This window comes from Cajanus cajan, chromosome 5 (assembly GCF_000230855.2).
Source record: "Cajanus cajan strain Asha chromosome 5, NIPB_CcT2T_4, whole genome shotgun sequence".
Lineage (NCBI taxonomy): Eukaryota > Viridiplantae > Streptophyta > Magnoliopsida > Fabales > Fabaceae > Cajanus > Cajanus cajan.
In genome coordinates, this window is record NC_138521.1 from 44,429,667 (window position 1) to 44,442,487 (window position 12,821).

A 12,821-nucleotide genomic window follows, 5' to 3' on the forward strand; every position below is an offset into this window, starting at 1 on the left:
CTCGCTCTGAAGTGCTCAAGCTTGATCTTTATGTCGGCTCAGAACAAGTAAACACGTAAACGCACCTTAGAATTGGTCCCCACCATGCCTATTTATAATGTTTTCCTAAGACGAATCCCAAACCTCCGGCCTCTTTGAACCATTGGATCAATTTGATCCAATGATCCACGAAGGGCAACCCTTCATGTCCCCCATCATTAATGCCCAATGGTTACAAACCCAACGATTACAACTCCTCACATTCTAACCCAACTGAAATGCCACGTCTACCCTTTACGTCGCTTCGCTCCTCAAGGCTAGGGGCCTTGTGTACTGGAGGGGTCCTATCATCCACGTGGAACAACACGTGACACTCTATCAGCCATCGAGCTAGCCGAGACACAAGCTGTTCACGCACCAGTCTTGGCCATCTCGGCCGCCGATATAACCAAAGCACAAACTCAGTTCGGTACGGCCTCTGGACACGGTAGAGGCCGTGACAACAAACTCGCAAGACCATCACAGGCTTGGTCAGGCCAGTGTATCGTGCTGACCTTGTCAACGACATATCGGCCCGACAAATGACCAGGACATAAAGGCAATCCCGGTTACCCTCGCGTTCCCTCGACTCAGCAAGAGACCGAGACCCAAAGAGTCAACACCACTTACACCTCTCGACTCGGCCAACGGCCTATAAGACCAAATTGATCAAGACGATAATCATGACTAATGAGGACAAACACGTGATTAAGGTATAATTAGCTGATTAGCACCGTATTACCTAATTTGGTAGGTGTCAAAAGAGGCCCACCACGTTTAGGGCCCATCACAAGTAGTATAAATAGGTCACGTAAAACAAGATATGTCACTGTTCATTTATTATCCTCGAGAATTGTGCTTGTCCTGACTTGAGCGTTAGAGTACTTTTTGCAAGTACCTCCCCCCTCTTAAGCATCCGCCCGGAGCTCTTGTTCGGCCTGCCAGTTACCAGAAGATTACGAGTGCCTCAGACAGGTACAATTTTCATTCAGAATATCATTGAATGAACAAAAAGAAAATGAATTTACTAGGATGGTTGAATCCTCAATCAAACGAACCTCAGTTTCTATCTTAAAAAAGATTCTAAACTCATAGGAAGAAGGTTTAAACTTCGTAGAATTCAGAGCTACAGAGAGGTTAGATATCATGTACACATTTCCCTCTACCAAAATACCTTCAAAAATATAAACATGGAAACTCTTCACGGTGCATTGAATCTTGCCACCCTGAAAATAATTAACCAAACAATTATAGTTTAAGATCACTTAAGATAATAATGATTAATGAACTAAATATTACCTGCTCATCAAGAACCACCATCTCAATCATAGGTTTCGCATTACTGTTGTTAACATTCTGAAAGTTACCAAATCTCCATAATCGAATAACCCTTACTTTGATTCTCTATATCTTGTGATCATAACCACCATTAACATCCTTGATAAAATCATATCTCGATGCCATGTTTGCAAATAAAGTTTTTAATGTTCAAAGATTATGGCTAAGCGCTAACCAGTGTAAAGTACTACTTATATTGAATAACTACGTATGCTTCTAAAAACACCAATATATAAGGTTTTAACATAAACAACACTAATTAAGAAAATGTAAGAAACTTAATGGGCACACTAAAATTGATTTTGTAGTCAGTGATTAAGAGCTTGGGAAAAGTCTTTCAACTCTTTAACTCCTCACCCATATGTCAGCCAATACCCTTTTATATCCCAATACATACAAATATTAAAAATTGCATCTAATTATTAAAAATGATTTTATAGTCAGCTGTGACATCCATTCTACCCCAACACACAACATAAAATAATAATAAGAAATAAAGAAATAATTCAACAATAAAGGTAAAATGGTTCTCATAATACTTCCAAAATGTACTTCAATATTCAAATGATTTAAAACAAAGTTTCGGAAAATAAAAGTTCATAAAATGTACCAAAGAAATAAATGTAAACTCCAAATGCAATAAAGTTCATGTCCTAGAAGTCTCTTGCCCAGATGTCATACTACCAGAGCACACCCATGAACTTTATTGCATTTGGAGTGTACATTACTACCAGAGCACACCCATGACTTAGCTATTGACATCTTGAATGCCACTCATGTCCAAATTTTCCTCACCTAAAAACAATCATAAGATGTATGATGATAAAAGAAAACATTTATATATGAAACACACTAGGAATCTCCACAAATAGTTTCAATGTCACATATTATACAATCACAGTTTTTCAACATCCATACATGTTAAACTTTACCAATATTAAGTCAATATATTCTATCATCACATCCCAAATGATGGAACAACTTGTAGGTGTGGTTGTCGTTCTCCTTCAAGCTCCACCTTCAATGTCCTTTTCTTCTCTTGAGGTCTCTAAATGAAGATTGGTAGAAGCACTTCATGCCTTCAAAGCTTGATTGAAGCAACAAAGGAGGCTCGGTGTTCTTCCTTGAAGAGGAAGAAGCTTGAGGAACCAAATCACAAAGGAGGAATTCCTTTGTGGAAGAACTTAAGGAGAAGGTGATTCTCCACTATTTGAGACTCTTGAAGTAGAGAGAATTCAATGAAAATTCTGATCTCATAAACTCAAAAGTGATTTCAAATGGTAGGAATAGGTTTATATAGAGTAGGGAAGCTTGTGGAGCAAGCTAAGCTTAACCATGGTTCAAGAGAACCATGGTTGGCATAGCTTGACCGTCCATCATGGTTTAGGAGGCTTGTGGAGCAAGCTTCTAACTTAGTAGCTTGGGAAGCAAGTTAGAAGCTTGTAGCACAAGCTTCCCAAAGGTACCAAAGGTGAGAAGCAAATCCGGCCAAAGAGAGGAATAGGCGGCCTTGGGCTTATTTTCCATACTTGTCCAATCCAAATAATTTGGAATTGGTTTAGTTAGGTTCACCAAATGATGGAGAGACCTAGCTAAATCAATTTCTTGGAAAATATGGAGCAAAACAAGCCCAATATGTAAAAATTGGCCTAGGCCCAACTCTGGCCCATTTTCTAGTTACACCCTCATACCTTGCTAATTGCCACCCCACTTTTACTATTGAAAAATGTAAAAATGGATGACCTTTAATACAAGGTAAAATGGAAAAAAAGTCTCTAACAAACCTACCCTAAATACATAATAGAATATGCTACAAAGAAAGAAATAAGGTGTCTCACAAATACAAAGGAAAAAATGAACCTATACAAGAAACTATGTACAAATGAACTAAGGCCTTCTCTTTAAGATATGGTGGTCCACATGAAGATTACCTTGGGCTTAGAGAGCCCACTAACCTTTAAGCTTTCCAACCCTTCCTGTATGCTCCTAGTCATAGCTTTGGTAATTGGGCCCTTGGCCCATCGTCCATCACCAAATCACATTGATACACAAATCATCCATATCCACCATATCACACAACTAGAACGATGTCATGCTCAAGCCACCATTATCGCATCACACGCCCAATGTCGTGTCGCGTATACATCTATGCTAATTGCCACACATCATGCATTGTGTCATGCTCAAGCCACCATTGTCGCATCACATGCCCAATGATGGAACAAGCTTGAAGAACGGTTGATGATTCTTCAAGTTCCACCTTCAATCCCTTTTTTCTCTTGAGATTAGACACGCCAATGGTGAAGAATCACCTTTGAAGAAGCTTCAATTGTGAAGAAGCACTAAGGATTGCTCGGTTACTCCCTGAAGAAGTAGAGGCTCCAAGGCACAAAGTTGGAAACCTTTGTGAAGGAACTAGGGAGAACTTTTTCTCCATGGTTTTGAGACTTTGAGAAGATAGAATTCTTTCAGAAATTCTGATTTCATTCATCCAAAGTGAGGGAAAATGAAAGGTTTACAAATTTATAGAAGTAGGTAGCTTATAGAGCATGCTAACCTTAACCATGGTTCAAGGGAACCATGGTTTGGTTGACTTGACCATCCAAGCTAGTTAAGAGTCTTGTGGAGCAAGATTCTCACTTAGCTTGCTTGGGAAGCAAGTTAAGGAGAAGCTTGTAGCACAAGCTTCTCAAAGCTTCCAAGTGTGAAAGCAATTCCGGCCATGGATGGGAGCTAGGCAGCCTTGGTCAATTTGACTCCATGAATTATTTTCAAAAATGTTTGATTTGGTTTAGTTAGGTTCATCCAAAATTGATGAGACCTAGCTAAATCAAGTCTATGAAAAATTAGGAGCAAAATGAGTTCAATATGTAAAATTTTGCCTAGGCTCAATTCTGGCCCAATTACTAGTCATACCCTCAAGCATTGCTAAATGCCACCCTACTTCTACTGCTGAAAAAAATTGAAAATGAGTGTATCAAAAGATGAGGTTAAATGGAGTTAAAGTCTCCAAGTAACCCACCCAAAAACAATATACAATGACTAATAAAAGGAAATAAAGTGCCTCACAAATACAAAGGCAAAAATAAGCCTATACAAGGAAAATATGTACAAGTTTATATACAATATAAGAAAAGGTCTTCAAAATCATCCCATTCCTCTTGGTTCTTTTAAAGTATCACCTCTTAGATTCCTTGGCCTTGGCATGTTTCTATCATCCCCTCCCTTTTGAAAAAAATTTGACCTCAAATCTCGAGGGTCTTCATGTTAGTCACCCACACCTACAAATATATAATACCATTCATTAGAGGTGATATTGTCAATCAATAAATGTGAAAGGTATATCCTAAGAGGAATCCTTTCATAGAACCTAAACAAATTAATGATACTAGACCTTCTAAAATAATGAATAAGATCCTCTCCTAAACATAGTCTAGGTATATTACTAAATCCTAAAAGAGTGCTAAAACTAAGACTATAACACACTAAAGATTTAATCCTAAAAACTAGAACATCTTGCCTAAAATACCCTAAGTGGTAACCTAGGCATTTCCTAGAAAATAAGGAAAATAAAACTAGAAAATTTCCTAAGCAATTTTGGATTATATTATTTGTTGGATAGTTATGAAAAGGATTTGTCACAAGGAACCTTGAAGGTTCATATGTTGTATCCAACAAATAATATATTCCGAGAATTGGGTGCTTTATTAAAAAAAAAACAAAGGTAGGAAGAGTCCTACACAAAGGAGGGCTATCTACCTTGGGCACCACTAAGGAAGTAGCACAAGAAGTAGGACTAAGTGAAGTCCACTTCTTCTTCACTAAATCTTGAAGTTGAGATTCTTTTTCTTTAAAATAATTGATTTGTGAATCTCCTCTTCAAGACTAGTGGCAGCAAGAGGGTAAGAGTTAAGATCTTTATGAATAAAGAGAATCTTCTTCATAGGATTTTTAGTAACAAAACAATTCTCTTTAGTCACAAATACCTTAGAGGATATATCTTCCTCTTTACTCTTCCCTACACAAAGTGATTTCTTTTTTTCTTTTTTTTCTTTTCTTTTGATTTTCATTTGTTCTTGATCCTCAGCAACTTGTTGAGGTGAGAGAGGATAAAGCACAAATTTCTTTTCCTTATGACTAAAGCTGATTTCATTAGTAAGACCATTGTGTATAGTTTTCTTTTCAGATTGCCATGGTCTTGCTAACAAAATATGACAAGCTTTTATTGGTACTATATCACATAAAACTTGGTCTTCATACTTCCCAATGGAAAACTTGACCTTCACTTGTTGACTAACTACTATGTCTCCATCCTTGTTAAGCCATTGTAAATGATAAGGTTAAGGATGAGGCATAGTAATTAAACTCAACTTTTTAACCAACCTAGTGCTACAACAGTTGCACCATGAACCACTATCTACACTGACAGAACATGCTTTATTTAAAACATTACATCTAGTATGAAAAATGTTCTCTCTTTGAGATAGAGTACCACTAAGTTGACTATTAAGGATTCTCCTAAGCATTAGGAGTTCTCCTTCATAAGGATAAACTGACTCCACATTGGACGTTTGAAGTCTTGTTTCATCCTCACTCTCACTTGAAGAGGAGGTAGTTGTCTCTTCTTGACTATTATAAGTGTCATGCCCCCTTAAGATCATGACTTTCTTTGTAGGGCATTGAGAAGCAATGTGGCCTCTCCCTAGACACTTGAAATATTTGATATCACTAGTCTTTGTGCTAGTGTGTGGAGTGATGGCACCTTTACCCTTATCTCTATTCTTTTCTTTATTCTTAGCTAATTCCTTGGAGGGTTATAAAATAATTTTATTTTCAAATGATTTTTGCTCCTCTTGTAGTCTTTCTTATGAGATCTAGAGTGGGAGCTTTCTTTTTTAGAAGAAGATTTTCGTAACATTTGTTGTTCTACCCTTACACAAAGTTGGACTAAGTCATTTAAGTCCCTGTAGGGTAGTAGCTCCACTTGGTCTCTAATCTTTAAGTCAAGACCACTTAGGAATCTAGCTACAGTGGTGGTTTCCTTCTCTCTAATACATGCCCTCATTATGTATAGCTCCATTTGTTGCCTATATTGCTCAATAGTCATATCTTTTTGTTGGACCCTTTGGTGCTTATTCATAAGCTCCCTACCATAATAAGAGGGAATGTGTCTCCTCCTCAATGCACTCCTAAGATCATTCCAATATTGGATAGGAGGATCATTGTGGAGGCGCCTCTCTCTTTCCAAAGAGGTCCATCAATATATTGCATGCCCTTGAAAGCTAAGGGTTGCATGGGGCACCTTCCTCTCTTCACTTACCCTATGGAAAGCAAAGAGTTGTTCTACCTTTATCTCCCAATCAAGGTAGGCTTCCACATCATCCTTACCAAAAAATTGAGGAGATCCACCTTGGATTCCCTAGGTTTAATAGTTCTTCTAGGGGAAGGTTGATAATGGTCAACCACATTAAGGCTTTCATTAGGAGATGTGTATTGTGAGTGGGTGCTTCTACTCCTTCTCTTTTGTTTTCTCATTTCTTCTTTAAGCTTTTCTTCCTCTTGTCTAAGAATTCTCGAATCCTCTTCAAGGATAGCAAGTTTAGCCTCTCTTTCAATTTTATCCTTCTCTTTTTGAATGGCTTCTTGCTTCCTCCATAGTTTAAGTGATTTTAGCTCTTTAGTGATATAAGAAAGACTTTTTGTAGAGCCATCACTTTCACTATAGTCAGAGTTTTGAGACATTTTTAAACAAAAAGTATTTTTACACAAAAATAGTTTTTAAGAAAATAATATTTTTTTTTGAAGTGCTAGACTTGGCACTTAGAGGTCTAAGAGTACAAATTGAACTATGGAGGGAGGTGAGCTACAAAGAGCCACTTAATAACCAAGCCTCTTCAAGTAAAAATCTCTAAACCCCCTTGTACTTTGCCTTGCACAAAAATGTTTTCACAAAGTTCTTTTTCAAAAAGAAAAGTAACAAGCAAGTGTCTAATGTGTACAAGTAAGAAATGCAATCAAAACTTAAAGACTTGAAAACATAAATTGCTTGAAAACATAAATTGCATGAAAACATAAATTGCTTAAAACATAAATTGCATGAAAACATAAAATTGCTTAAAACATAAATTGTTTGAAAACTTAAAGACAAGAAAACATAAACTAGACATTTAAAGCAAGTAAATCTATGTGAGAGCTTGGAAAGTACCAAGGACTTCCAAGGACCACACTCTCAAGTACTACACATATTACCCTAGTTGAAACACTAAGGAGAGATGGAAATGCACCAAAGGCACTCCAAGACACTCCTAAAAAGGCCTTGTACAAGAAATGAGAGAAATGAAAATTTACAAGAAAGGAAATACAAATTTACACCAAATGAAATGTAAATTCACACCAAATGAAATACAAATTCACACTAAGTGAAATGTAGTGGCAGCACCAAATTTTAGAAAACAAAATTCAGCCACTAAAGTAGTGACAATTTTAGAGATGGAATTAGCTAGAAAGAATTTTGAGACAAAAAATTTTTGTCTCTAAACTAGTCTCTAATTTTCACAAAATTTTGATTGCTTCTTCAAGTTCCTTGCAGATGCAACAACTCTCCAAGTGTTTAACTCCTCTTTTAGGAAAAACCTTGATGTTGGTTATTCCTAGGTTTTTGGACTCCTGAAGCCTTCCTCCAATGGAGAAGAAAGCTTCCTAGGCTACCACAAAGCCTTCCAATGTTGGCTTCCTTTGTAACTTGGCCTTCCACACCTTCAAGAAGCACTCAAAACACCTTAAGTTGCTGGAATATTAATGCTAAAACTGTAAAGGAACAATTAGGAGAAGCTACACCAAATGGTGGAAAGAGATGAGACAAGACTAGAAAGAATTCCAATAAAATGACAAGCAAAAATTAAGGTACCAAAGAAAGGCTAGCACACAAAGGAAAACCTATTAATGGCACTAGAGTAGATTACAAAATAAAACCTAAGATTACAAAAAATAATAATACTCAAAGCAAACAATGTGTAGCTGGACAGAAAAAAAAAAAAAAAAAAAAAAAAGGCAAGCGTACACAATGTCAAAAACTAAGAGCAATTCAAACACAATTTTCTACTCCTTGGCTTTTTCTTGTACTCTTTCTTTGTGATTCTTTTTGTAACTTTTTTTTGCACTTTTTATTTTCTTTTGTACAGGATTTTAATGCCTTTTAATGCAAGTACAAGTCTTAGATTTAATGTTTAAAACTTCTGCCAAAAATTTCCACAAAACAAGAGGTATAGTAGTGAATTTGTTTTTCTAGTGCTCACAATTTTTGTACAAATTTTAAGAAATTTTTCAAGCACTTTTTTCTTTTGTTTTTCTAATGCTTTTAGTACACTTATACCTCTATTTTGCCTCTTTTTTAATGGAAAAAAAACGTTCACACAGTTCAGCCACACACAAGACACAAGAAGTCCTAGGAGGCAAATATTGTTTACACAATTTTTTTGACAAACTTTTTAGCAAAACATTAAGGAAACCTAACTCTTAGAAATTTGCTAGGACTAATAGCAAATCAAGAACTCAAATATGTAAAATAAAAGCACATATAGGTCAGGTACAAAGAGTATATAAATTGCACAAACGAATTGACCAAAAACAAGACAAAAACAAAGGTTAAACAAGCTAGTCTAGGAATTAATGACATGTAAAGGACTAAACAAGCTAGTCTAGGAATTAAAAACCAAAAACACATGCTAAACAATGTTAATATCCAATCACGGATTCATTTTATGGAATAGGCAAGACTCAACAAAAATAAAAAGTACAAGCACAATGAAGCCTAAGGTAAAACCAGATTGGTTCAAGAATTAAGGAACAAGCAAAATAATGAACCAATCAAATCATGTGACATGTGGATCCATCAAATATATGTGGAAAAACTAGATCCATACAGCAAACAAAATCAAGACATGTAAGGAATTTAGGACATGACTGAAACAATTAAAGAGACAAGAACACATAACCTCAAGAGCACCAAGGCTCTAGATACCAAAAATGATGGAACAAGCTTGAAGAACGGTAGATGATTCTTCGAGTTCCACCTTCAATCCCTTTCTTCTATTGAGGTTAGACACGCCAATGATGAAGAATCACCTTTGAAGAAGCTCCAATGGTGAAGAAGCACTAAGGAGTGCTCGGTTACTCCTTGAAGAAGTAGAAGATGGAGGCTCTAAGGCACAAAGGTGGAAACCTTTGTGAAGAAACTAGGGAGAACTTGTTCTCCACGGTTTTGAGACTTTGAGTAGAGAGAATTCTTTTAGAAATTCTGATTTCATTCATCCAAAGTGAGGGAAAATGAAAGGTTTACAAATTTATAGAATTAGGTAGCTTATGGAGCAAGCTAACCTTAAACATGGTTCAAGTGAACCATGGTTTGGTTGGCTTGACCATCCAAGCTAGTTAAGAGGCTTGTGGAGCAAGCTTCTCACTTAGCTTGCTTGGGAAGCAAATTAAGGAGAAGCTTGTAGCACAAGCTTCTCAAAGCTTCCAAGTGTGAAAGCAATTCCGGCCATGGATGGGAGCTAGGCAGCCTTGGTCAATTTGACTCCATGAATTATTTTCAAAAATGTTTGATTTGGTTTAGTTAGGTTCATCCAAAATTGATGAGACCTAGCTAAATCAAGTCTATGAAAAATTAGGAGCAAAATGAGTTCAATATGTAAAATTTTGCCTAGGCTCAATTCTGGCCCAATTACTAGTCATACCCTCAAGCATTGCTAAATGCCACCCTACTTCTACTGCTGAAAAAATAGAAAATGAGTGTATCAAAAGATGAGGTTAAATGGAGTTAAAGTCTCCAAGTAACCCACCCTAAAAACAATATACAATGACTAATAAAAGGAATTAAAGTGCCTCACAAATACAAAGGCAAAAATAAGCCTATACAAGGGAAATATGTACAAGTTTATATACAATATAAGAAAAGGTCTTCAAAATCATCCCATTCCTCTTGGTTCTTTTAAAGTATCACCTCTTGGATTACTTGTCCTTGGCATGTTTCTATCACCCAGCGTCATGCCACGCATACATTTGTTCCAACACATCACACCACAGTCAACAACTCAATTCCACATCACATACATAATATAGATAAATCCACAAAAAACAATGGTTCACATACATGAATCCACATCACATCATCATACATATATGAAATAACTCTACAACATAGTATCGTACAACTTTGAACAAGTTTTCAATCCACATGATAACACCTCAGAACATCAAAATAACATGCATCTCCCATCAACAATTGTCAAAGAAAACAACACACAGAGAATTATGCTCATGCAAATAAGCTCAAACCTATCTCAAAAGAAATATAAGAGGATAATCTAAAACTCTTATGAAGACATGAAATTCTAAAAAAATCATCTACTTAGCTATAAATTTCAAAAAAATAAATCGAAACAGATGAAATCCATGCCGACAGCTTGAGCTCTGTTCACTAAAACAGCCATAACTTGAGTTATACACATCCTTTTTGAGTGACTCCAAAGCCATTGGAAAGATAACACCTAAAGCTACAACTTTTGTGAAGAATAAGAAGCCTAAAAATTTCGTTATGGTCACCTCGCATGGCTAACAACACAAAATTTAAAATTTCACCCACTAGAATGGAGACTGAACTTATAACTCTCATAACTCAATCAGTTCTTAATATTTTTACACAATTCTAGAGTCTAAATTATAGCCCCAAATGTCTACTTCCTAACTCAACAAAAGAAAGTTGATTTGATTAATCACACTGAAAGATATTACAAAAATAGTAAGGTACATCCATAAGTAAAATCTCCCAATTACTCATTAATTCATATAATTAAGGGTGTTCATCAATCTACAAGAACCCTAACTTACAGAGCACATCCCAATAAATTCAATTATCATCTAGATCTTCAATTTTACTCAATAGTATAACAATCATATTTATAAATCAATATAGAATCCAATTGAATCATCAATTTCTCAAAACAACATACCAATTACAAAATCCCAATCCCTTATTAATACTAACAAACATGCACATTTCAATTAATTTTATATCTCTCTTAGAACATCGATTTTTAACAGCTAATATCAGAAATACAATCATCAATACAAGTAGAAATTATCTGAATTACCAAATATACAAACAAAAAATATTATAAAATTACTAAGAATCCTAGGGAACTTTCTCCTTCTACTCATTCCTCATGTGAGTTCACATACAAAAATCCTTTTTTGTCTCGTACCTAGTTACGTTAATCCGAATAATCCCGATGCCAAATGCTATTGTTTTTAAGCATCTCTCGAGTACTCTTCCTCGAAGTTCTCTATTTTTCTTCTAACCCTTCAAAATGAGGCAGATAGGGTTAACTCTGTTTGACCCTTTCTTAAAAATAATCTACTGGGTTATGTCAACCCAACCCATTTTCCTTCTCTTCCCGACCCATTTCTATTTTCCCCAAAATAATTAAATAAATATATAATACGAAATATTTTTCCCCAATAATAATAATAACACATTTCTAACCCAAAATATAATAATATAGTTTCAATATCAAAATATCCTATAAAATCAATCTTTTAAATTTTACAATAAAATATATAATTAATCAACTCCTAAATTATCCCTTAAGAAATACAAATAATTAAAATTCTAAAAAATCACTTATTTAATACGTACAACATAATATTCCTATATAATAATAAAATAATTTTGGCAAAATACTATATAATAATAATAATATTATTATTATTATTATTGAAAAAAAGGTGTTACATTAGTGATTGAGAGTGGAAAAAGTCTTTCAATTTTTTAACTCCCCACCTATAACTGTCAGTCAATACCCTTTCATATCCCAATACATACAAATAACAAAAAAATCACATCAAATTATTAAAATATGTTTATTTCATTAATCTTATTGTTAAATATTTAAAATTATAGTTTTGAATTATCTTAATAAATAATAAATAGCATTTTATTTATCCATTCAAAATAAAATATATTTTTTCAATATTTTTTCATTTTTAAATTGAATTGAAGATTAATGTCAATTTTTTTTTCATTTCATTTTATAATATATATTTTTTTTCAAATTTTTTAACTTTTTAACTGATTTGAAGATTAACGTCAATTTTTTTCATTTCATTTTTTAATGTAATATTTTTAAAAGTGAGATATTTAAATAATAATATAAAATGTATTTTTAATTAATTATAAAATATACTTTAAAAAATAATCACTTCAAACCAAGTTATGCTTATTTCATTAATCTTATTGTTAAATATTCAAAATTATAATTTTGAATTATTTTAATAAGTAATAAATAGAATTTTATTTATCCATTCTAAATAAAATATTTTTTTTCAATTTCTTTCATTTTTAAAGTGAGATATTTAAATAAAAATATATAATATATTTTTAATTTTAGTTTTTAATTAATTATAAA